This window comes from Rousettus aegyptiacus, unplaced genomic scaffold (assembly GCF_014176215.1).
Source record: "Rousettus aegyptiacus isolate mRouAeg1 unplaced genomic scaffold, mRouAeg1.p scaffold_m13_p_9, whole genome shotgun sequence".
Classification (NCBI taxonomy): Eukaryota; Metazoa; Chordata; class Mammalia; order Chiroptera; family Pteropodidae; genus Rousettus; species Rousettus aegyptiacus.
In genome coordinates this window covers 33,971,917-33,995,428 of record NW_023416312.1, presented here as the reverse complement: position 1 = coordinate 33,995,428, position 23,512 = coordinate 33,971,917, and the positions used below count along the sequence as shown (strand labels likewise).

The following is a 23,512-nucleotide window of genomic DNA, read 5'->3' as shown; positions in this document are numbered from 1 at the left end:
TGGACTCCCTTGTCCTGCCAACAAGAGCTATTGGCACAGGATGGAGGGTGGTCAGAACAAAAGTTTGAGGTATTTATTCCCATGCCTCCCTATCTACTGGGTTGTGCTTTGGCCGTGTCTAAGTTCCCCTAACTATGGCCATAAGCTCCTGTGGGCAGCTCCTCTTCCATAGTTATAAATCTCATCACTTTCTTATAACTCCTCCCTCCCCTTGATCCTTTCATTGTTGGAGTGGAAATGGCTTTCTGTTGGTGTAGTCCATAGGTATCTAACCATCCCTTGTGGAGCCCCTTAACCCAGTTCACACCTCTGAAAATTAGGTCTTACTAATTTGTCTTCACATACCCATTGAGTGTGCCATTTGTTTTTGAAAGCCTTCTGATTGACATATAGAGTGAAAGTGAATGAAAAAGAAAATAAGTGAGTAAAGGAAAGAGTGGATGAATGCAATGTGTGTAAATGCATGAATGAATTAGTAAATGAGTATGAATGACAGGATGAGTTGATCTGTGAAACTTTCCTTATTTATTCTGTTAAGTGTTGTGGCCAAAACTTGCTTTCCTCTGGAATTGCAACTGAGAATGGAAGGACAGTGGGAGGACAGTATAAAGTACAGGCTGTCCTTGAGGATACCGTCTCAGGGTCAGCGAGAAGTTCCAGCTGCCAGCCTTGCTTTAAATTTCATCTAGAGGCTTTTGAAGGCGAGACTGACCACATCAGAACTTCCATGTTATAAATACAGATTCCTGGACCCTTCCCATCTGGAGTCTACTTCAATAGGTTGGGGAGGGGCCCAAGAATCTGTTTCTGATCAGTTTGCAGGTGAACTTGATGTACGACCAGATTGGAGAACCACTTTGCTCTGCTTCACTTTTCCCATCTGTACAATGAGGAGATGCCATCTATTACAGCCAAGGTCCAGGATTTGAGAAAATTCCTCCCTGTAAATCACTTGTACAGAATAATGAATATTTGAGATAACTGTAATCATTAGAATTTTTGAGCACTTACTAAAATCCAAGTATGATGCCAAGTGCTTTACATAAATGATCTCATTTAATCCCCCAAAACACTGTCTATGAAATAGAAGCTATTATCATCCCCATGCTACAAATGGGGAGACTGATGCTTAGAGAGTGTGAATAGCTTTCCAGGGCCCCACAGGCAGCATCTGAGTTCTTGGAGCCTGCACTCTTAAGCCTTAAGCTAAAACTGGCAGCTCCCTCCCCCTGCTCCTTAAAGGTTAAAACAGAGGGTAGAGCTAATCTTGTGGGGATAAAACAAACTAAAAACCTCTGAAAGGAAAGTATTCAAGGGAATGTATTTGAGCAAGTGCCTAAGAGGGTATGGGGGTTCAGTTTGTTCCTTAAGCTTCCTGACTGATGAAGTGGGGAAGAGATAGGGTAGCAAAATTCTCAAGGTTAATTTTCTGGATAAGAGGTGACGACACATAGACATGTCTAAATGGGCATTTGTCTTGCAGTGAAATTCCAGACGACATTATCTTGTGGTCAGCTCAGCAAACATCCAGGACCAGAAATACATCTGTGATTTCATGAGACATTAAGAGTTTTATTTATGCACATGATTCTGACCATCTCCCTCTGAAGGCAGAGAGGAATAGGAAACTCTACCTCAAACCTCCACAGCAGTTTTGGCAAACCCCCATTCTCTTCAGGCCTCACACATCTCCACCCAACCTCACCCTTGCTTCATCTTCTACTGCATCAAAAATAGAAGACACCAGACAGTAATGTCTTGAAGTTCTTGTTACAAACTACCTACAAGCTCATGAGCATCCCTATTTGTCTTCTCCTCACTCCTTCCCTCCTGTCACATTGGAAGAGGTGCCCTTTTTCCTACTGACTAACCTTTTCACCCGTGTTCTGTGTCCTATTCCCTGCTACCTTATCAAAAACTTGATCAGTTACCTCTCTCTCTCTCTTATATCTTCAGCCTCCCCTTTTTTCCTGACTCAGCTTTTACACATGTTCAAGTCTCTTGCATCTTAAAAAATCATTGCCAAGACATTGATTCCACCTCCATGACAGCAAAGTAGAGCTCCATGAACTCACTCCCTAGCATACAAACAAAACTGGTGAAAATGATTTTTTAAAAACAACTACTTAAAATCTCTGGAAATTGTCCTAAGGGCACACATCAAATGAAAAACTATTTATTCAAGAAAAATCTATTAAAACTTTGTGAGACCAGTGAGTGTCTGGATTATGAGCCATGACCCACTCCCCACTCCCGCCCTCCCCTACTCAGTTCAAAAGAGGCTCCACTCTGGATGAGTGTTGTCATGAAGGTGGAACACACCCTCTCCTCAGCAGTCACACAACAATTACCATATCTTTCTGGAAGAGCAGGCCACCAGCGATTCTCATCCCTTCCAACTCTGAGTTGAAGAGGCTAAATTTCTAGTGAGTGCAATCAAGAGGCAGACAGCTCTCTTCCTCCACCTAGGCCCTATTCATAGGACAGAGGCTCTACCCTAGGCATGACAGGCCAGGAATACAGGTGACCCAATCAACCCTACCCAAACTCACTCATAGGATAAAGGTTCCACACCGAGAGAGGAAATCTAAGACAAGGGTCTGCTGCCATGCTTATCACTCAGATTGTGCCTCAGAGATTTTTTTCCCCAGGCCATGCATAAGAAAAGAGCTCCAGAGCTCTTCCAAAAGAACTAACTTTATTTGAAACAAATAAAAGAGAAGTTCAAGCCTAAGAGTACTCTTGAAAACAATAGCTCCTCTTAATTAAGAACAATGAGCTAAATCATCTGCCAGCTAGTTCACTAGACAGATCCAAGGAAATAAATAATACAGCTAAGAGCCCTGTTGGGATCACAACAAACTTCAAAGTCAGGCCTCAAAAACTACCCCTAAACAAAACTGACTGGATCAGACTATGGAGCAAATTATGCCTTAAGACACTGTCAAAAATAATAGAACATTCAGCCAGTAATCAGTGGAGACTGATAGTTGTGTGTGATACCAAATGAGGTAGATAGTTTAACAGAGAGATCAAGGAAAAAGATAGTCAAAATGATCCCTGCTAAAAACACTGTTATCTCATTGTGATTGTGCACATGCACAAGGCTGAGAACCATGAGGAGCAACACCAAAGGTTTCACACTGTGGTGAAATCGCCTTCACTAGAGCAATTTAGCTAAGCCATTAAATAAATAAAAATAAATAAATACACAAACAACCACAAAAACAAGCACTGGTGAGAGAGGGGGAGAATCAGTAACCAGATTTGCTACAATATATTACCAAAACTGTCCAGTTTTCAGCAAAAATAATTGGGATGCCCAAAGAAACTGGAAAATTAACCATTCGAAGGAAAAAATCCGACAATAGGAATTACCTGTGAGAGGGGCCAGATATAAGATTTAACACACCAAGACTTCAAAGTGGCTATTATAAATATATTTAAAGAACTAAAGGACATCTTGCTAAAAGAAGTAAAGGAAGGGGACATTCAAAAGCAGTCACATATATGAGAAATTCAGAAAGCTCAGGTGTGCTCATCAGTATCCTGAGAAAACCTTAAGCTTTCACCTCAGGTAACACCTAGGCTCAGAGCAAGACTAACTAATCCATAAGGACTGCCACAGCAGAGAGCCATTCTGAAAAGATTGGAAAAGGTGGTCAATCTCTCTTTTAGTTTATTTGTTTGTCTGTTTCCACTCCTGCAGTTCAAGGAAATCTGTGTCAAAAAAAATGAGCTGAACAAAAACTGAAGGAACAAAGCATACCCAACAAGGAATAGTCATTGAAAAATAGTTTGCAAAGGTCTAAAAACAAATAGACTACTACAGCCTTCAACAAGGAAGGAAGGAAAGAAGGAAGGAAGGAAGGAAGGAAGGAAGGAAGGAAGGAAGGAAGGAAGGAAGGAAGGAAGGAAGGAAGGAAGGAAGAAACAGCAAACTCTGGGGAAGAGGGGGGAATCTGCTTTCCAAAGTTATGACATTACAATAATCAAATGAAAATCACATGGAATACAAAAAGAAAAACAGAAAAATGTGCATCATTCAATGGACAAATTTAATTGGTAAAAACCATCCTCAGCAGCATTTATGCAGAAATAGAAAAATCAATCCAAAAATTCATATGAATCTTAAGAGAACTCAAATAGCCAAAACATTCTTGAAAAAACAATCCAAAGACTCACACATCCTACTTTCAAAATGTACCACAAAGCTATAATATTCAAAATGGTATGGTGTTGACTTAAAGACAGATATAGAGACCAATGGAATAAAATACAGAATCCAGAAATAAACCCTCATACATGCAATCAAACGATGTTTGACAAAGGCACTAAGACCATTCAGTGGAGGAAAAAAAACAGTCTTTTCAACAAATGGTCCTGGGAAACTGGACATCCACATGCAAAACAATGAAGTTGGACCCATATCTTATACCATATACAAAAAATAACCCAAAATGAATCAAAGACCTGAAAGTAAGAGTTAAAACTATAAAACTCTTAGAAGAATACATAGTGAGAAAGCTTCATGACATTGAATTTGACAATGGTTTCTAGAATATGACACCAAAAATACAAGCAAAAAAAGAAAAAATAAATAACAAGAGTTTCATCAAAATTAAAAACATTTGTGCATCAAAGGACACTATCAAAAGAGTGGAAAAATGACCCATGGGAGAATGGGAGAAAATATTTGCAAATCATATATCTACTAAGGGAATTGTGGGTTTAATTGTGTCCCCCTTCCCTCAAATTTATATGTTGAAATCCTAACTCCCAGTACCTAAGAATGTGACTTTATTTGGAGATAAGGTTTTTGAAGAGATAATTAAGGTTAATTGAGGTCATTAAGGTAGGCTATAATCCAATATAATTAACGTCCTTAGAAAAAAAATAGTACACAAGAATGCAGAGAGAAGACCACATGAAGATAAAGGGAGAAATGACCATTTATAAGCCAAGGTAAGAGAGGCCTCAGGATGAAACCAAGCCTGATGACATCTTGATCTTGGACTTCTAGGCTCCAGAATCAAAAAAAAATTCATTTCTGTTGTTTAAGCTACCCAGTCCTCGATACTTTGTTATGGCATCCCTAAAAACCTAATGAAAGGATTACTAACTGACTATATGTACATAAAACTCTATCACAAAAAACTAAACCACCTGATTAATAAATGGGTATAGGACTTGAATAGACACTCCTCCAAAGAAAAAAAGGCCAATAAACACATGAAAAATTCTCAACATCTCTAATTACTAGAGAAGTGAAAATCAAAACCACGATGAGATACCACCTCACATCCAGGAGGATGGATATGTTCAAGAGAATAACAGGTGCTGGTGAGAATTTGGAGATACTGGATCTTGTATATTATTAGTGGGAATATAAATAGTACTGCCGCTATGGAAAACAGTATGGCGGTTCCTCAAAAAATGGAACATAGAATTACCATATAATCCAGAAGTTCAATTCCAGGTATATGCCCAAAATAATTAAAAATAGGAATTGCAACAGACATTTGTAGCCAATATTTATAAAATGATGGCTCAAAATAACCAAAAGATATAAAGAACTGAAATGTCCACCAACAGATGAATGGATAAACAACATATGACACACACACACACACACACACACACACACACACACACACACACACTGGAATATTATTCAGTCATATAAAGGAATGAAATCCTGACATGCTACAATGTTGAATGAACTTTGGAGACATTATGCTAAGTAAAATAAACCAGACAGAAAGAGATAAATATTGTATGATTTCACTTATATGAGATACCTAGAATAGGCAAATTCATAGAGACAAAATAGAATAGTTATTGTTGGGGCCTAGGAGAGGGGAATAATTGGGAGTTATTGCTTAATATGTACAGTTTCTGTTTGGAGGTGATAAAAAATTTTGGAAATAATGGTAGTGGCCCTACAACATTGTTGATGCAATTAATACCAGAGAAAATGGCACATTTTATGTTTTCTATATTGTTCCACAATAAAAATTTATAAAAATTGTGAAGTAAAATAAAAAGAATAAGGTGTCAATTAGTGAAATCAGGACTGTGGGAAACTCGATGGTACAAACAACCAGCATTCCTCAAAAAACAAACTTCAAGGGGGAAAAAAAGAGGTGGAAAGAAAACTTATAGATTTAAAGAGGCCTGAGAAACATATACCAAATTAAAATATGTAGGCCTTATTTATATCTGATCCAAGCAAACAAATTGTAAAACAAAATGTAGCATCTATGAGACAGTGAGAAATCAGAACACTGATTAGGTATTGATAATATTAAAAGATTAAAGATTTCATCATATTTTTAAAATTTTAAATTTTATTCTTCAATTAAAGCTGACATTAAATATTATTTCATATTAGTTTCACATGTACAACATAGTGGTTAGACATTTATATAATTTATGCGGTGATACGCCCGATGAGTCTAGTACCCACGTGGTACTGTATATAGTTATTACAATATTATTAGCTATATTCCCTATGCTGTACTTCACATCTTTGTGACTGCTTTGTAACTACCAATTTGCATTTCCTTATCCCTTCACTGGCCCTCCAATTCTCCTCCCATCTGGAAAACATCAAAGTGTTCTCTGTATCTATCAGTTTGTTTTTGTGTTGTTTATTTTGTTCACATGTAAATGCAATTATATGGCATTTGTCTTTCTCTGTCTTACTCCACTCAGTATAGTACCCTCTAGGTCCATGTTGTTGCAGATGACAAGATTTCATTCTTTTTTATGGCTGAGTAATAATCCATTGTACATATGTACCAACTCTTCTTTATCCATTCATCCATCGATGGACACCTATGTTGCCTTCATATCTTGGTTATAGTAAATCATGCTGCAATAAACATATAGAGTCTCATATTTCTTTGCAGTAGTGTTTTGAGTTTCTTTGGATAAATACCCAGAAGTGGGATTACTGGGTCCTTCTTTGCCTCTTGTTTTAGCCTTTGTTTTAAAGTCTATTTTGTCTGGTATAAATATTGTTATCCCAGTTTTTTTCATTTCCATGTGATGAAATATCTTTTGCCGTCCCTTTACTTTCAGTCTTTGTGTGTCATTTGATCAGAAGTGGATCTCTTGTAAACAGCACATCTTGTTTTCTTATCTATTCAGCTACCTATGTCTTTTGATTAGAGCATTTAACCCATTTACCTTTTAAGTGGTTATTGATAGGTACTTAGTTATTGTCATTATGTTGTTCATATTTATGTTTTTCCTCTTCTTATTATTAAAGAATTTCCTCTAACATTTTTTTTTTAATACTGGTTTGGTGGTGCTAAATTCCTTTAGCTTTTTCTTGTCTGGGAAGCTCTTTATCTCTCCTTCATTTTTAATTGATAGCCTTGCTGGGTAGAGTAGTTTTGGTTGTAGTTCCTTGCTTTACATCACTTTAAATATTTCATGCCAATATTCCTAGCCTGCAAAATTTCTCTTGAGAAATCAACTGAAAGACTGATGGGTGCTTCCTTGTAGGTAACTAACTGCCTTTCTCTTGCTGCTTTTAAGATTCTCTCCTTGTCTTTAACCTTTGCAATTTTAATGATGATGTGTTTGTTGTGGGCCTCTTTAGGTTCATTTTGTTTGGGACTCTCTGCACTTCCTGGGCTTGTATATCTATTTCCTTCACCAGGATAGGGAAGTTTACAGTCATTATTTCTTGAAATGGGTCCTTAATCCCTTGGTCTCTCTCTTCTCATTCTGGTACTCCTACGATGCATGTATTGTTATGCTTAATGTTGTCCCAAAGGTTTCTTAAACTATCCTCACTTTTTAAATTATTATTTTAATTTTTGCTGTACTGACTGGAAGTTTTTGCTGCCTAGTCTTTGAAATTGCTGACTTGATCTATGCTTCATGATTAGATCCTATCTAATCTGCTGTTTTTTTCTTTCTAGAATATTCTTCATTTCTGACTGGTTCTTTTTTATGGTTTCTATATCCTTTTTTATGTTTACTAGTTCTTTGTTGACATTCTCACTAAGTTCCTTAAGCATCCTTATAACCATTGTTCTGAACTCCGTATCTGGTAGATTACTTGTCTCAATTTCATTTAGTTCATTTTTTGAAGTTTTCTACAGTTTTTTCACATGGGCCACATTTTTTGTTTCCTCATTTTGGCTGCCTCTCTGTGTTTGTTTCTCTGTATTAGATTTCATACCATTGTGGTCAAGAAGATTCCTGATATGATTTCAATCTTCTTAAATTTATTGAGACTTGTCTTGTGGCCTAACATGTGGTCTATCCTGAAGAATGCTCTGTGTGTGCTTGATAAGAATGTATATTCTGCTTCTCTGGGGTAAAATCCTCTAAAAATTGCCATTAAATCCATCTGGTCTAATATATCATTTAAGGCCACTGTTTCCTTGTTGATTTTATGCCTGGATGATTTATACATTGCTGTCAATGGTGTGTTAAAGTCCCGTACAATTACTGTATTATGTTGCTCTCTCCCTTATGTCCATCAATATTTGCTTTATAAATTTAGGTGCTACTATATGTCAAAGTTTATAAGAGTTATATCCTCTTGTTGGATTGATGCTTTTCTCATAATATAGTGTCTTTCTTTGATTTTTGTTACAGCATTTGTTTTAAAGTCTATTTTGTCTGATGTAAGTATTGCTATCCCAGCTTTTTATTTCATTTCCATGTGCATAAAATATCTTTTTCCATCTCTTTACTTTCAGTCTGTGTATGTCTTTCTATCTGAAATGCGTCTCCTGTAGACAACCCATGTATGGGTCTTGTTTTCTTATCCACTCAATTACCTATGTCTTTTGATTGAAGTACTTAATCCATTTACATTTAAAGTAATTATTGATAGATACATAGTTATTAACACTCTATTATTCATATTTATGTTCTTTAGCCCCCTTCTTCTTCTTAAAGAAGTTTTTTTTTAACATTTCTCGTAATACTGCTTTGGTGGTGATGAACACTTTTATCTTTTGTTTATCTGTCATTGGATTCTAACTGGTAGATTTGCTGGGTAGAATAATCTTGGTTTTAGGTCCTTGCTTTTTGCACTTTGAATATTTCATGTCAATCCCTTCTGGCCTGCAAAGTTTCTGTTGAAATCAGCTGACAGTATTATAGGGGCTCTCTTGTAGGTAATTAACTGCTTTTCTCTTGCTGCTTTTAAGATTCTCTCTTTGTCTTTAATCTTTGCTATTTTAATGATGATGTGTCTTGGTGTGGGCCTCTTTGGGTTCATCTTGTCTGAGACTCTCTGTGCTTCCTGGGTTTCTGTGTCTATTTCCTTTGCCAGATTGGAGAAGACTTCCATAATTATTTCTTGTAATATGATTTTAAAACCTTGCTCTCTTCTCCATCTGGTTTCCCAATGGTGCAAATGTTGGTATACTTGATTTTTGTTCCAGAAATTTCTTAGACTATTGTCATTTTTTTTAAATTCGTTTTTCTTTTTCCTGTTCTGATCATATGTTTTTGCTACCTTTTCTTCAAATTATTAATTTGATCCTCTGCTTCATCTAATCTGCTGTTTATTCCTTCTAGTATATTCTTTATTTCAGTTATTGTATTCTTCATTTCCAACTTTTTTATGATTTCTATGCTCTTATTTATTTTTACTATCTATTTGTTGACATTCTCACTGAGTTGATCTATTCTTCCTCTAAATTCATTGAGCATTCTTACAACTAGAGTTTTGAACTCCATGTCTGTTAGATTGCTTGCCTCCATTTCATCTTGTTCTTTTTCTAGAGTTTTCTCCTCTTCTTTCATTTGGGACATGTTTCTCTGTCTCCTCTTTTTGGCTTCCTCTCTGCGTTTGTTTCTCTGTATTAGGTATATCTGCTATATCTCCCAGTTTTGGCAAGATGGCTTTATGTAGTAAGTGCCCTGTGAGGCCCAATGGCATAGTGTCCTGGATCACCTGAGCTGGGTGTCCCAAGAGTGTTCCTTATGTTGGTTTTGTATGCCTTCCTGTTATGGTTGAGCCTTGTTTGTTGTTGGCATATCAGTGGGTGGGGTTGGCCATAAGAGTGCCTACCTGTAAGGACTGGCCACGACCACATCTGGGGCTGCCCCACAGAGCAAGATTTGCCCCAATAGGGCTCTGGTGCCTGTGGGGACCACCCTTTGTGTGTGTCACTTGTGGACCTAATTGTGTGGTGCTCTGTTATGTTCTGAAGCCAGCACTGAGTGTACTGTTTCTGGGATCTTTTGGGGGAGCCTCTTGTGGACGCTGAGGTCAGCCACTGTTTGTGCCTGAACCAGGCCACCTGGTAGATATTATAAAGCAGTTTACAGTTGGTAGCTGCCTGTGTTGAGCTCAGAGCCACATGGGAGAAGCCATGCTGCCCTATGAGGCTGGCTGCCACCCATGATGGTCCTGGGGCCATTCATTAAATGGCATGGAAATGGCATAGGGCATACTGAGGCTGTCATCTGTCTGGGGCCTGGAGACCTTGGAGGGTTTTTAAGAAATTTTGCAGTGCAGGCCTAGGGTGGTGCTCAAGTTAGGTGGAGCAAAGCCTCAAGGAGTTACCAGGGTGGGGTAAGGGGTGTTCACCAAGTTAATGCAGATTCAGATTTGGTGCCAACCTCTCCCTGCAAGCTGTGAGAAGGGAAGACTCAACACAGGGTCAATGGCTTCCCTTGACCTGAAGCCACACAAATCAGTTTCGTTCCATATGTCTAGCACCTTCTTTCCTTTCACTGGAGCCTAGGCTGAGTGTTTGTGAGTAACTGAGGACATCTGGGTTTCTAGTAGCCCTCTGTCTCAGCGGGATGGATTCCCTGCTGACTTTTACAGCCAGCTGTTGTGTAGATTTATTTTTCTGTCACTGGAAACCTGGGCTGGGGAGACTGGTGTTGGGGAATCTCTGTAGCTGAGGGATCCCTCCTGATTCTCAGCTGCCACACATGGGTGTGGTACCATCTCATTTCATGTCTCCTCCTCTCTTAGTGGTCTTGCTGTGGCTTTTTCTTTATATGCTTAGTTTTAGGAGTTCTATTCAGCCAGTCTTCAGATAGATCTCCAGGTCGATTGTTTTATAATTTAGTTGCAATTTTGATGTAGTCATGGGAGAAGACAAGCACAGCATTTGCCTACTCTGCCATCTTGACTGGAACCCAGAAAAAAACGATAATATTTTTAAATTGATGTGAATATTTCTAGGTGTAAAATTGATAACATGATTACTTTTAAAACAAGTGAGTTTTTATTTAAAGATTGATACTAAAATATTTACAATTTTTGTTTAGGACTGTTGGTTTTCTTTAAATATTTCTTTGGAGGAAGGGACATCTACTCAATTAGAGGTCTTTTATTTTATTTTTTAAATCTATCATTCCATGAATTCATAGGTAATGGGCTCCAGCAGCTCAGGTTCCTTTCCGTTCTTTCTCACAAAGTGTACTTCTCTGGGTGGAGCAGGCTGGTGCTTCAGCTGAAGCCAGCTACCTTTCTCTTTGGCTTCCTTCTTTTTTTATCACTTTCCTTTACACACTTCAGGAAGCTATCTCAGCTCTTAGAGTGCTTAATATACTCAATACGTACATTAATTCTCTGGGCATGAATCTTGTCCTTAACTTGCTTGTTTACAACAATGCCAACAGCATGCTGGGTAACATTGTAAACTCTTCCAGTTTTGCCATGGTAACATTTGTGGGGCATTCCTTTTTTAACAGTGCCCATTCTTTTGATATCTACAATATCTGATCTTTCTTGTAGGTTTGCATGTATGTGGCCAAAGGAACAACTCCATGTTTTCTAAAAGGCCTAGAGAACACATAGCGGGTGCCTCTTCTCTTTCTCTTTGTGTTGGTCATTTTGGCAGATTACGGGAAGATGGCAATTATGGCTGAAAAGGCAAAATATTTTTTAAAAGAGGTTGAAATGAAGACCTTTTCAGTAAAAAGAAAAAAAACTGAATTTTCCACCAAAAGGCCCTGATGAATGGACATTCTTTAAAGCAGATGTCCCCAATTTTTTTGGCACCAGGGACAGGTGCTCTTATGAGAATCTAATGCCTGATGATCTGAGCTGGAGCTGAGGTGGTGACACTAGTACTGAGTAGCAGCTGCAAAAACAGATGAAAGTTCACTGGCTTGCCCACTACTCACTTCCTGCTGTATTGGTTCCTAACAGGCCACAAACAGTACTTGTCTGCAGCCCAGGGGTTGGGGACCACTGCTTTAAATGATGTATTTAAGGCAGAGAGAAAACAATACCAGATAGAAGAATTGGAGATGAAAGAGAAGCAAAAAATGAGTGTGGTAAGCACTAATGTCTGCAAGAGTTAAAAACAAAGAAAACAGAACTAAAATACAGGACAATGTGGCATCCTTTAAAAGTGTAAAGGGTTTTTAATTTTTTTGTTAGAAATATTATTATATTGTTGGATATTAGTTTCAATGTGGATATTATGCATTTCTTTTTAAATTAAATTTACTGGGGTGATATTGGTTCATAAAATTATATAAGTTTCAAGTGTACAATTCGATAATACATCATATGTATATTGCATTTTTTGTTCAACACCCAAAATTAAATTTCCTTCTGTCACCATATATTAGACCCATTTTACTGTTTTTTAGTTTCTCCATCTACTCCTTCCCTCTAGTAACCGCTAAACTTTTGTCCATGTCCATGAGTCTCTCTTTGCCTTGTTCATTTGTTGCTTTCAGTTTTATATCCCATATATGAGTGAAATCATATGGTTCTCAGTATTTTCTGTCTGGCATATTTTGCCAGCCATGATAATCTCAGGATCTGTCCATGTTATCACAAATGGCAGTATTTCATCTTTCCTTATGTCTGAGTAATATTTCACTGTAGGTATGTACCACATCTTCTTTATCCAATCATCTATAGAAGGGCACTTTGGTTCCTTCCATGTCTCGACCACTGTGAATAATACTACTATGAACATAGGGCACATATATCTTTACTGATAAATGTTTCCAAATTTGGGGAGGGGGGTAAATACCCAGAAGAGGGATTGCTGGGTCACATGGCAATTATATTCTTAATGTTTTAAGGAACCACCATACTGAAAGGCTTCTAATTTTAGTAAACTTCATATATTTTTTCTTTTGTGTCTTGCGCTTAGCATTATATTTAAGAAAACATTGCTAGTTCAAGATCATGAAGTTTTACTGCTATATTTTATTCTAGAGTTTTATAGTTTCACCTTTTAAATTTTCGATTAAATTATAAACTTAATTTTTATATCTGATTGGAGAAATGCGTCCAACTTTATTATTTTCATTGTAGATATACAAGTGTTCCAGCACAATTTTGGAAAGGCTAATATTTCCCCTTTGAATTGTCTTGGCACTCTTGATAAAAATTGATTGACCATAAATGTAAAAGTTTATTTTTGACCTATCAATTTTATTCTATTGACCTATACGTCTATCCTTTTGCCAGTAGTACACAGTCTTGATTACTGTAATTTTGTAGTAAGTTTTAAAACAAGGAAACATAAGTCCTCCACATAATTTTTTTCTAATTGTTTTGGCTATTCTGGGATCCTTATAATGATGTTGTTAGTTTTGAAAAAAAAAGCAGCTATAATTTTAATAAGGATTCTATTGAACTTATAGATGACATTGGGTGTATTGCCATCTTAACAAAATTAAATCTTCCAATCTATGAACATGGAATGTTATTTCCATTTATTTAGGTCTTCTTATTTTCTTGTTAATTTCTTTCAACAATGTTTTATATCTTTCACTGTATAAGTCTTCCATTTCTTTGATTGAATTTGTTCCTAAATGTTTATTTTTTTGATGCTATAATTTTTCCCTAGATTTCTTTTTGAATTGTTCATCATTAGCAAATAAATACAATAGATATTTGTATATTAATATTCTATCTGCATCTATGCCGAATTAACTTACTAGCTATAATATTTTTTTGTGAAATCCTTAAAATTTTCTACATATCAGATGATATCTTCTGCTAATAGAGATAATTTTATTTTTTCCTTTTAATTGGATTTTTTTATTGCTTTTGTGTGTCTAATTGCCCTTGGTAGAACCACCAGCACAATATAAAACAGAAGTGGCAAAAGAGAACATCTTATCATCTTCCTTATCTCAGAAGAAATTATTTAGACTCTACCTATTAAATGTGATGCTAGTTGTGGAGATTTTGAAGATGGCCTTCATAAGGCTGAAAAGTTCTCTTCTATCCATAGCTTGTTGAGTATTTTTATCACGAATGGGTGTTGAATTTCATCAAATGATTTTTCTATGTCTATTGAGACGATCATGTGGTTTCTGGGTTGTTTTTTGTTATTCTATTAATTTCTGGAAGTTAAATTAGGCATTCTTTGTCTAAACTCCACTTGGTTATGATATATAATATAGTTTATGTACTGCCATATATAGTTTGCGAGCACGTTGTTAAAGATTTTTGCATCTATATTCAAACTTCCTATTGGTCTGTAGTTTTATTGCGATATCTTTGTCTAGATTTGGTAATCAATATAATATTAGCTTCATCAAATGAGTTGAGAAGTGTTCCCTTCCTTTTATATTTTGAAAAAGTTTGTAAAGAACTTGTGTTAATTCTTTTTACTACAGCTTTAATGAGATGTAATTGGCATATAACATTTTGTAAATTTATGAGGTACAATATCTTGATTTGATACATGTATGTATTGTGAAATAAATGCTCAAATAAGGCAAACTAGCATATCCAACACCTCACATAATTACCTTTTTTTGTGTGTATGATGAGGACATTTTAGATCTACTTTCTTATGAACTTTCAAGTACATAATATAGTACTGTTGACTATAGTTATGCTGTGCATTAGATCTCCAGTACATATACATTTCTTTATTTTTTATTAGTTTCAAGTATACAGTACATTGTTTAGACATTTACATAGTTTATAAAACGATCCCCCTAATTGCTCCTTCTCTCCTCTGGTTTTCCACCTAGCCAATATATTAGTGCTAACTGCATTCACTAGGCCGTGCTCCCCATCCCCGTGACCATCTATCAACTACTAATTTGTACTTCTTTAACCCTTCACCCATTCTCTCAGTCCCCCAACCCCCCATTACTCTGTCCGTCACCAAATTGTCCTCTATATTTGTGAGTTTGTTTTTGATTAGTTTGTTCCTTTTGTTCCTTAGATTCCGCATACAAGTGAAATCGTATGGTATTTATCTTTCTCTGTCTGACTTATTTCACTCAGCATAATAACCTCTAGGTCCATCCATGTCATTGCAAATGGTAGGATTTCATTTTTTTAATGGCTGAATAATATTCCATTGTATATACGAACCATAACTTCTTTACCCAATCGTCTGTTGATGGGCATTTAGGTTGATTCTATGTCTTGGCTATTGTAAATTGTGCTGCCATGAATATCGGAGTGCATAGATCGTTACGAAGTATTGTTTTGGTTTTCTTTGGATAAATACCCGGAAGTGCAATTGCTGGGTCAAAAGGTATATCCATTTTTAATTTTTTGAGAAACCTCCAGACTGTTTTCCATAGTGGCTGTACCAATTTGCAATCCCACCAACAACGTATGAGGGTTCCCTTTTCTCTACATCCTTGCCAACACTTGTTGTTCTTTGATTTGTTGATGATAGCCATTCTGACAAGTGTGAGGTGATATCTCCTTGTGGTTTTAATTTGCATTTCTCCGATGATTAGTGACCTTGAGCATCTTCTCATATGTCTATTGGCCATTTGTGTTTCCTCTTTGGAGAAGTGTCTGTTCAGGTCTTCTGCCCATTTTTTAATTGGATTGTTTGTTTGGTTTTTGTTATTGAGTTGTATGAGTCCTTTATATATTTTTTAAACATTAACCTCTTATCAGATGTATCGTTAGTGGATACCTTCTCCCAATAAGCCAGTTGTTTCTTTGTTTCGTTGATGATTTCTTTTGCTGTACAAAAACTTTTTAGTTTGATACAGTCCCATTTGTTTATTTTTCCTTTTGTTTCCCTCACCTGGAGAGATATATCCAAAAAGAAATTCCTGTTAGTAATATCAGAGAGTTTACGGCCTATGTTTTCTTCTAGAAGTTTTATGGTTTCAGGTCTTACATTTAAGTCTTTAATCCATTTTGAGTCTATTCTTGCATATGGTGTAAGAAAGTGGTCCAATTTCTTTTTCTTTTCTTTTTTTTGCATATATCTGTCCGAGTTTCCTAGCATCATTTGTTGTAGAGACTGTCTTTACCCCATGGTATAGTCTTCTTCTATTTTATAGGCCTCCTTTGTCATATATTAAGTGAGCATGTAGGTGTGGATTTATTTCTGGGCTCTCTGTTCTGTTCCATTGATCAATGTATCTGTTTTTATGACAGTACCATGCTGTTTTGATTACTGTAGGCTTGTAGTACAGTTTCATATCAGGTAGTGTGATACCTCCAACTTTGTTCTTCTTTCTCAAGATTGCCGTGACTATTCGGGGTCTTTTGTGGTTCCATATAAATTTTAGGATTATTTGTTCTAGCTCTCTGAAAAATGCCAATGGTATTTTGCTAGGGATTGCATTCAACCTATAGATTGCTTTGGGTCGTATGGCCATTTTAATGATGTCGATTCTTTCTACCCATGAGCATGGTACATACTTCCATTTATTTGTATCTTCTTCAATTTCTTTTTTCAATGACTTGTAATTTTCTGAGAGCAGGTCTTTTATCTCCTTGGTTAATTTGATTCCCAGGTATTTTATAGTTTTCGATACAATTGTAAGTGGGATTGTTTTCTTAATTTCTCTTTCTGAAAGTTTATCATTGTTGTATAAAAATGCCACTGACTTCTTCTATCTTATTTATGCATCCTCTCTGAAAACCCATTTTATTTCCTTTTTATCTCTTCCCTTTTATTTCTTTTAGATTGAACACTTTTGTCACTTCATTTTTTATCTCTACTAATTTCGAAGTTATACCTTGGTTTCTATTCTTTTTCTGATTACCTTGCATCTAATCAGAGTCTAAAGTTCATCAAACGTTTACCTTCATCCCAGATATCTCTCTTTATTCCCTCCCAACCAACATGTTATTGTCTGGTACTTTAATTATTTAATCCTTACAGACATTATTATTCCTGCTTTATATGGTCAATGTTTATTTACATTTGCCCACATAGTTACCACTTTCTTTGCTTTTTATTCCTTCTTGCACCTCAGACCTTCCATTTCTTCCAGAAGTACATCTAACAGGATCTTATTTAGTAAGTCTGAGGGTGATGAACTCTCTAAGGTCTGATTGTTGTTTCTGAGAGGAGATCTTAATTTTCCCTTGTTCTCGAATGAGATAGAAGCTAGGTATGTAATTATAGGTTTACAGGCTTATATGGTTCCTCTAGGGTTGAAGAAGAGTGTAGTTTTGGTTTTCCCTTATCCTGACAGTGCAGACCTTTGGAATTACCAGTTAATGTGGGGAAGGGTCTCCTCTATTCTCCATTACTCCATTACTCAGAAGGAGGAGCTGAGCCTTCACTTTCATCCCCTTCACCATTTAACAGAAGTCCAGATGTGATTTTGGGCAAATACCCTCAGGGAGAAATCCTCTCTGATGTTCCGATATTCTCCTTATCCTCTGGATTCAGACTTTGCTTCACATACTCTGCCTGTCAGTTTACCAACTATCTTTTTAGCTCTTCACTTTTCTAAAGTTTTTATGTTCACACATATATGTAATACACAATACAACATAGATGGAGGTATATAGATAGATGATAAACAGATGATAGATGATAGATAGATAGATGATAGCTATGTAGATGATAGATATATAGATGATAGATTGATAGATAAATAGATGATAGATATATAGATGATAGATGTGTATATATAGATGATCTGTATATATTTATATGAGAGAGAGAGAGACAGAGAGAGAGAGACAGAGACAGAGAGAGAGAAATAGGGTGATGTATACCTTATACATTTTTAGTTTTACATACGACAGTTGATCCAAGTAACCTAGCCTGGAATTGCTGCAACCAGGAAATCTGTGTCATTATTCTTTTCAATATCGTCTCTCCACTTTTTTCCTTCTGAGACTCTAAACATTTGTCAGATTCTCTCATTCTGTTCTCCATGTCTCTTAAACTCTCTTTAATATCTTCCATTTCTGTATCTCTGTATGTTGTTTTTGGAATATGTTCTTCCCATATCTCTTTTGATTCACTATCTTTTCAATTACTTCTAACTTGATATTTAACTTGTGCCTTGAGCTTTTTATTTTAATTATTATATTTTTCATTGCTTTAAGTTCAACTCATTTTCTTCAAGTGTGTCTGCTCATTACTTATTGGTTTAAATTGTATGCTTATCTTTGTAAATGTATACCTTATTTTTTAAAACATTTTATATATAACTTATGTACCGAATAGTCCCAACATCATTTGTTTTGAGGATTTACATCGATTTTTCTTTTCTCTTATTTCTACTGATTTTTACCAATGGAGGGTATGTGGTGTTTGGTAATATTTGTTTGTGAGATGATATTCCATTTAATCTGTGTTAAATTTTATGGGCCTGATTTAGGAAAAGTTTTTTCTGAAAAGAGATTGATTCAAATTCTGCTGGTAGAAGTGAGTATTCCCATTCTAAGATCAATTCAGCTTCTCTTTTTAGGATTTTGTCTCTGAGCTGTACTCTCAGACTAGTTTTCCTGTCTCCTTGTTGCCTCAATTATCATAATCCATAAAAATAGTTGCTACAGGATCCAGGTTTCATGGCAACTCAGTTTCCCCCACCCCACATTTTCTACACTCTGGCTCGACAACTGTTGGACTTCTTGTCTTTGTCAATCTCCTTGCCTCTGAGGCTTTGGACACTAGTGGATAATTCCTGGATATTCCCACTATTTCACAGTATTATCACCCAAACTGCTGCATTCTTGACTGCACCCCATGCCCAGCTCTTATTGTTTGGCAACAGCGGTAGTGCAATATTGCTGAAAAACTTACCCACCTTTTGTTAGAGGTACAGTGTATCATATCTGGGGCTTAATTTTTGTGAAGGGCCTCTCAGAGCTCCTAGTCACCCATGATACAGGAAGTTTAATTCCATTCCTTCACTTTTTTAAATTAAAAAAATTTAATATTCATTCTGAAATAATCTCAGATTTATGAAAAAGTTGCAAAATTAGTATAAACATTTTTTAATACATTTCACCCAGCTTTCCCAAATGTTAACATCTTATATAACCATAAAACAATGTTGAAAACAGAAAATTAACATTGATACAATCCTAGTAAATAATCTACAGACCTTATTTGAATTTTGTCAATTGGCTCACTAATATAATGTTCAGAATTCTATATTGTATTTCACTGTCATGTCTACTTAATCTTCTCTGGCTTTTGACAGTTCTTCAGTCTCTTTCTGTATTTTATAACCTTGGCAAGTTTTGAAGAGTACTGGCCAGTTATTTCCTGTAATGTTCTTCAATTTCAGTTTGATGTGTTCTCATGATTAAATGCAAGTTATCCATGTTTGGCAAGAATGAGCTAGAAGTGATATTATGCCTTTCTTAGTACATCATTATTGAGGGTACATGCTCTCATACATCTAATTATCTTGATCACTTGGTTAAGGTGGTGTCTACCAGGATTCTCTACTGAAAAGTTATTCCTTTATTATTAACAAATAACTTGTGAAAATGTAATTTGAGAATATCCACTTTTAGCATCCACTGAGGATCCTTGCCTGAAATAATTATTTCTGTGTTGTTTGATGAATAGTAGTCTTCTATTTCTATCATTCTGTCTACATTTATTAATTTGAATTGTAATATAAGAAAGAGCTTTCCTTTCTCCCCTGTTTCTTTTTTATTCAATTATTTATAACAGAATGGACTCAAGAATATTTGTTTATGCTTTTTTTTTTTGCTCCAATTATCCAAGGTTTAGGTACTAGGAGCTCTTTAAGTTTGCTCCCGGGTCTTTTTGAAAAGTCCTTATCATCTTTTGAACGATTCCTTACTTTTCACACTTCAACATGTTTAAGCCCTCCCCCATTTCAAACCCACCTTTTAAAATTGATTCTTTTTACATATCTTTTTTGCCTTGATGTGGATTGATTCAAAATTTTTCTTCATTCCATATTCTATTTTTTTTTCCAATTTTGGAAATTATACATTTATGTCTCTTCTTTTAATGGCTAATCTAGATTATTTTAAATATTTTAGTTGAGCTATAATTATACTACAAATCTACCCACTTAAAGTATTCATTAATGAGATCCTTCGTAACTTTACTGAATGTGAAACTATCACCATAGTTTCAGAACATTTTTATCTCTTCAATAGATTCCCTCGTGCCCCAAAAGCCCCTTTCCACAAAACTGTTACTATTTGATCTGTCTGGCATCTCCTTGGAAAATCTCCATTCTCAGGATTGCCTTTATTTTCCCTTGTTCATTCAATGAGGCAAGTCTTATCCTTAGGGCCTTTCTAGAAAATAATCAATGATAATTATTTAACATTGCAGGTGCCAAAAAAAGTGTTGCTAATTACAGCAAATAAGAGACTTGCCAAAAACTTTAAAAGAAAAATCTTTTAGATGGATTAGATGTCCATAAAGGGATTCGAAAAGCCCCAAACTACTCCTGGGAATCTAGAAGGCCAAGTGCATGCCCAGAGCTGTGAGAATGCCCAGGAAATAGCTGAGGAGGCCATTATACATCACCTGTCACTGGCACTGAGAACCTACGCAAGAAGGAAGTCAAGGCTAAGTCAGAGTTTTAAACTGCTGGTGTTGAAGGCATGTACAAATACATACAAATTCCCTTGCTAAATGAAAAAGAAAATTCAATAGCCACACATTTCAAAGAATACAGACTTTACAGAATTAGTCCAGGAAAGTCAATAAACAAAAAAACAACAATAGTAGCATCAAAAACTAAAACAAACTCTGGTAAAAGGAGTATCAGATTTCCAGAGCAGCCATATTATATTACTTAAAGTACTAAACTTAAAACAAAAGTTAAGAGACATAAGAAAATAGAAAAGTATGGCCTATACATATGGAAAAAAAAGTCACTCACCTGAAGGAGCCCAGATATTGGACTTAGAAGACAAATACTTTAAGTCAGTTATTATAAATATGTTTAAAGAGCTAAAGCAAATTGTCACAAAGAATTAAAGGAAAATGTGAGAACAATGCCTCATTAATTAGAAATATCAGTAAATTGACAGATATAAAAAGGAATCACATAGAAATTCTTGCATTTAATAGTACAACTAAAATGAAAAAAATCACTAAAGAGACTTAATAGCAGATTTGTGTTGGGAAAAGAACAAATCAGTATATTTGAAAATAGGTTAATTGAGATTAACCACTCTGAGAAAGAGAAAGAAAAAGAATGGAAAAAAAATTAACAGAGTCTCATGGGTCTGTGGGAAACCATCAAGTGTGGCAACCACCATGTGCATAATGGGTGTGGCTATCTGATTATCAGATAAAATAAATTTTAAGACATAGTTATTATTAAAGATAAATAAGGACATTTTATAATGATGAAAATATCAGCGATAAAGCTATAACAATTATAAATATATGTATACTTAACAATAGACTCCCAAAATACATGAGGTAAAAATGACAGGATTGAAAGGAAAAGAGACAACTGAACAATAATAGTTGGAGACTTCAGTGCTGTACTTTCAATAAAGGATAGAACTCTTAGGCAAAAGATCAACAATTGAGATTATCCATTCTGAGAAAGAGAAAGAAAAAATTGCACAATGCTATAAATTAACTAAACTTAACAAAATATCTATAGAACACTCCCCAGAAAACAGAAAACTATACTTTCTTTTCAAGTATACATGGAACATTTCCTAGGATAGACCATATGTTAGGACATAAAACAAGCCTCAATAAATTTGAAAGGATTAAAATCATATAGCATATGTTCTTTTACCACAAATCATGATATTACAAAACAATAATAGAAGGGAATTTTTTTTTTGGAAATTCACAAATTTGTGGAATTAAACTATATACTCTTAAATAATAGAGAAATAATAACAAGGAAAATTAGAAAATACTTTGAGATTAAAAGCACAACTTTCCAAAACAGCTGAAGTAGTGCTAAGAGGACAATTTATAGCTCTGAACATCTATATTGAAAAAGAAGTAAGATCTCCAACTAATAACTTAACCATCCACCTTAAGAAACTAAGTAAAGAAGAGCAAACTAAATCCAGCAAGCAGAAATAAGAATAGAATAAATGCTTGAGTGAAAATAAGTGGAATAGAGACTAGAAAATCGATAGAGAATATTAACAAAAACAAAAACTGGTTCATTGACAAGATCAACAATACTGACAAATCTTTAAATAGACTGGCAAAGAAAAAAGAAAGACCGAAATTAGTAAAATCGAGAATGAAAATAAGGACATCACTAGCAACTTTAAAGAAAGAAAAAGGATTGCAAATGAATACTATGGATATATACCAACAAATTTAATAACATATAAAATAAACAGATTTATAAAAAAAAATACAAACTACTGAAACTGACTCAAGAAGAGGGAGAAAATATGAACAGACTTATAACAAATGAAAGAGATTGAATCAGTAATCAAAAACTTCCTACAAAGAAAAGCCCAGGACCCGATGACATCACTGGTGAATTCTATCAAATGTTTAAAGAAGAATTAACAGAAATAAGTGACATGATCAAAGTGGCAAAATAGTTTTCTAAAATCTTCCTCTCAAAGAACAGCAGTTTTAACAATCACCCACAGATAAGAGAGCCTTTGCGAAAGGTGGGAACCAAGTGGAAAAGTTACAGCACACCATTGGAGAAAAATGAAAGTTCAAGTTTTTATGAGCTCAAAATAGACTATTATACATATGAGACATTTTATATAAGCCTTATGGTAGCCACAAATCAAACTTACAGTAGATATACAGATGATAAACAGAAGGGAATCTAAGCATAACAATATGGAAAATCATGAATTCACAAAGGAAGACAACAAGAAAGGAAGAAAGTTACAAAGGAGATACAAAAAGCAAGAAAGCAATGAGACAGCATGAGTAAGTTTTACCTATCACTAATTACTTTAAATATAAACAAATTAATTTTTCCCATCCAAAAGCAATGTAACTGAATGGATAAAAAGCAAGATGGAACTATATACTGCCTACAGGAGACTCACTTCAGCTGTAAGAACACATATAAGCTTAAAGTGAAGGGATAGAAAAATATATTCAATACAAATGGAAACCAAGAAAGCAGTTGTGCTCTGCTTGTATCAGACAAAATAGACTTTAACTCAACAAAAGCAATAAAGAATGTTATTATATAGTAAAGAGGCCAATTCATCACAAGGAATAACAATTATAAATATGTATGCACCCAACATTGAAGCGCCTAAATATATTCAGCAAATACAAACGGATCAAAAGGGAGAAATAGACAATAATACAACAATAGTAGTGAATTTCAATACCCCACTTTCAGCAATGAATAAATCATCCAGACAGAAAATCGATAAGGAAAC

The 23,512-nt window shown here is 35.3% G+C and overlaps 1 pseudogene; it reads right to left on the bottom strand.

Annotated features, from left to right (window-relative positions):
- Window positions 1-11,351: 11,351 nt before the first annotated feature.
- Window positions 11,352-11,835, bottom strand: LOC107506586 (annotated as a pseudogene).
- Window positions 11,836-23,512: the final 11,677 nt, after the last annotated feature.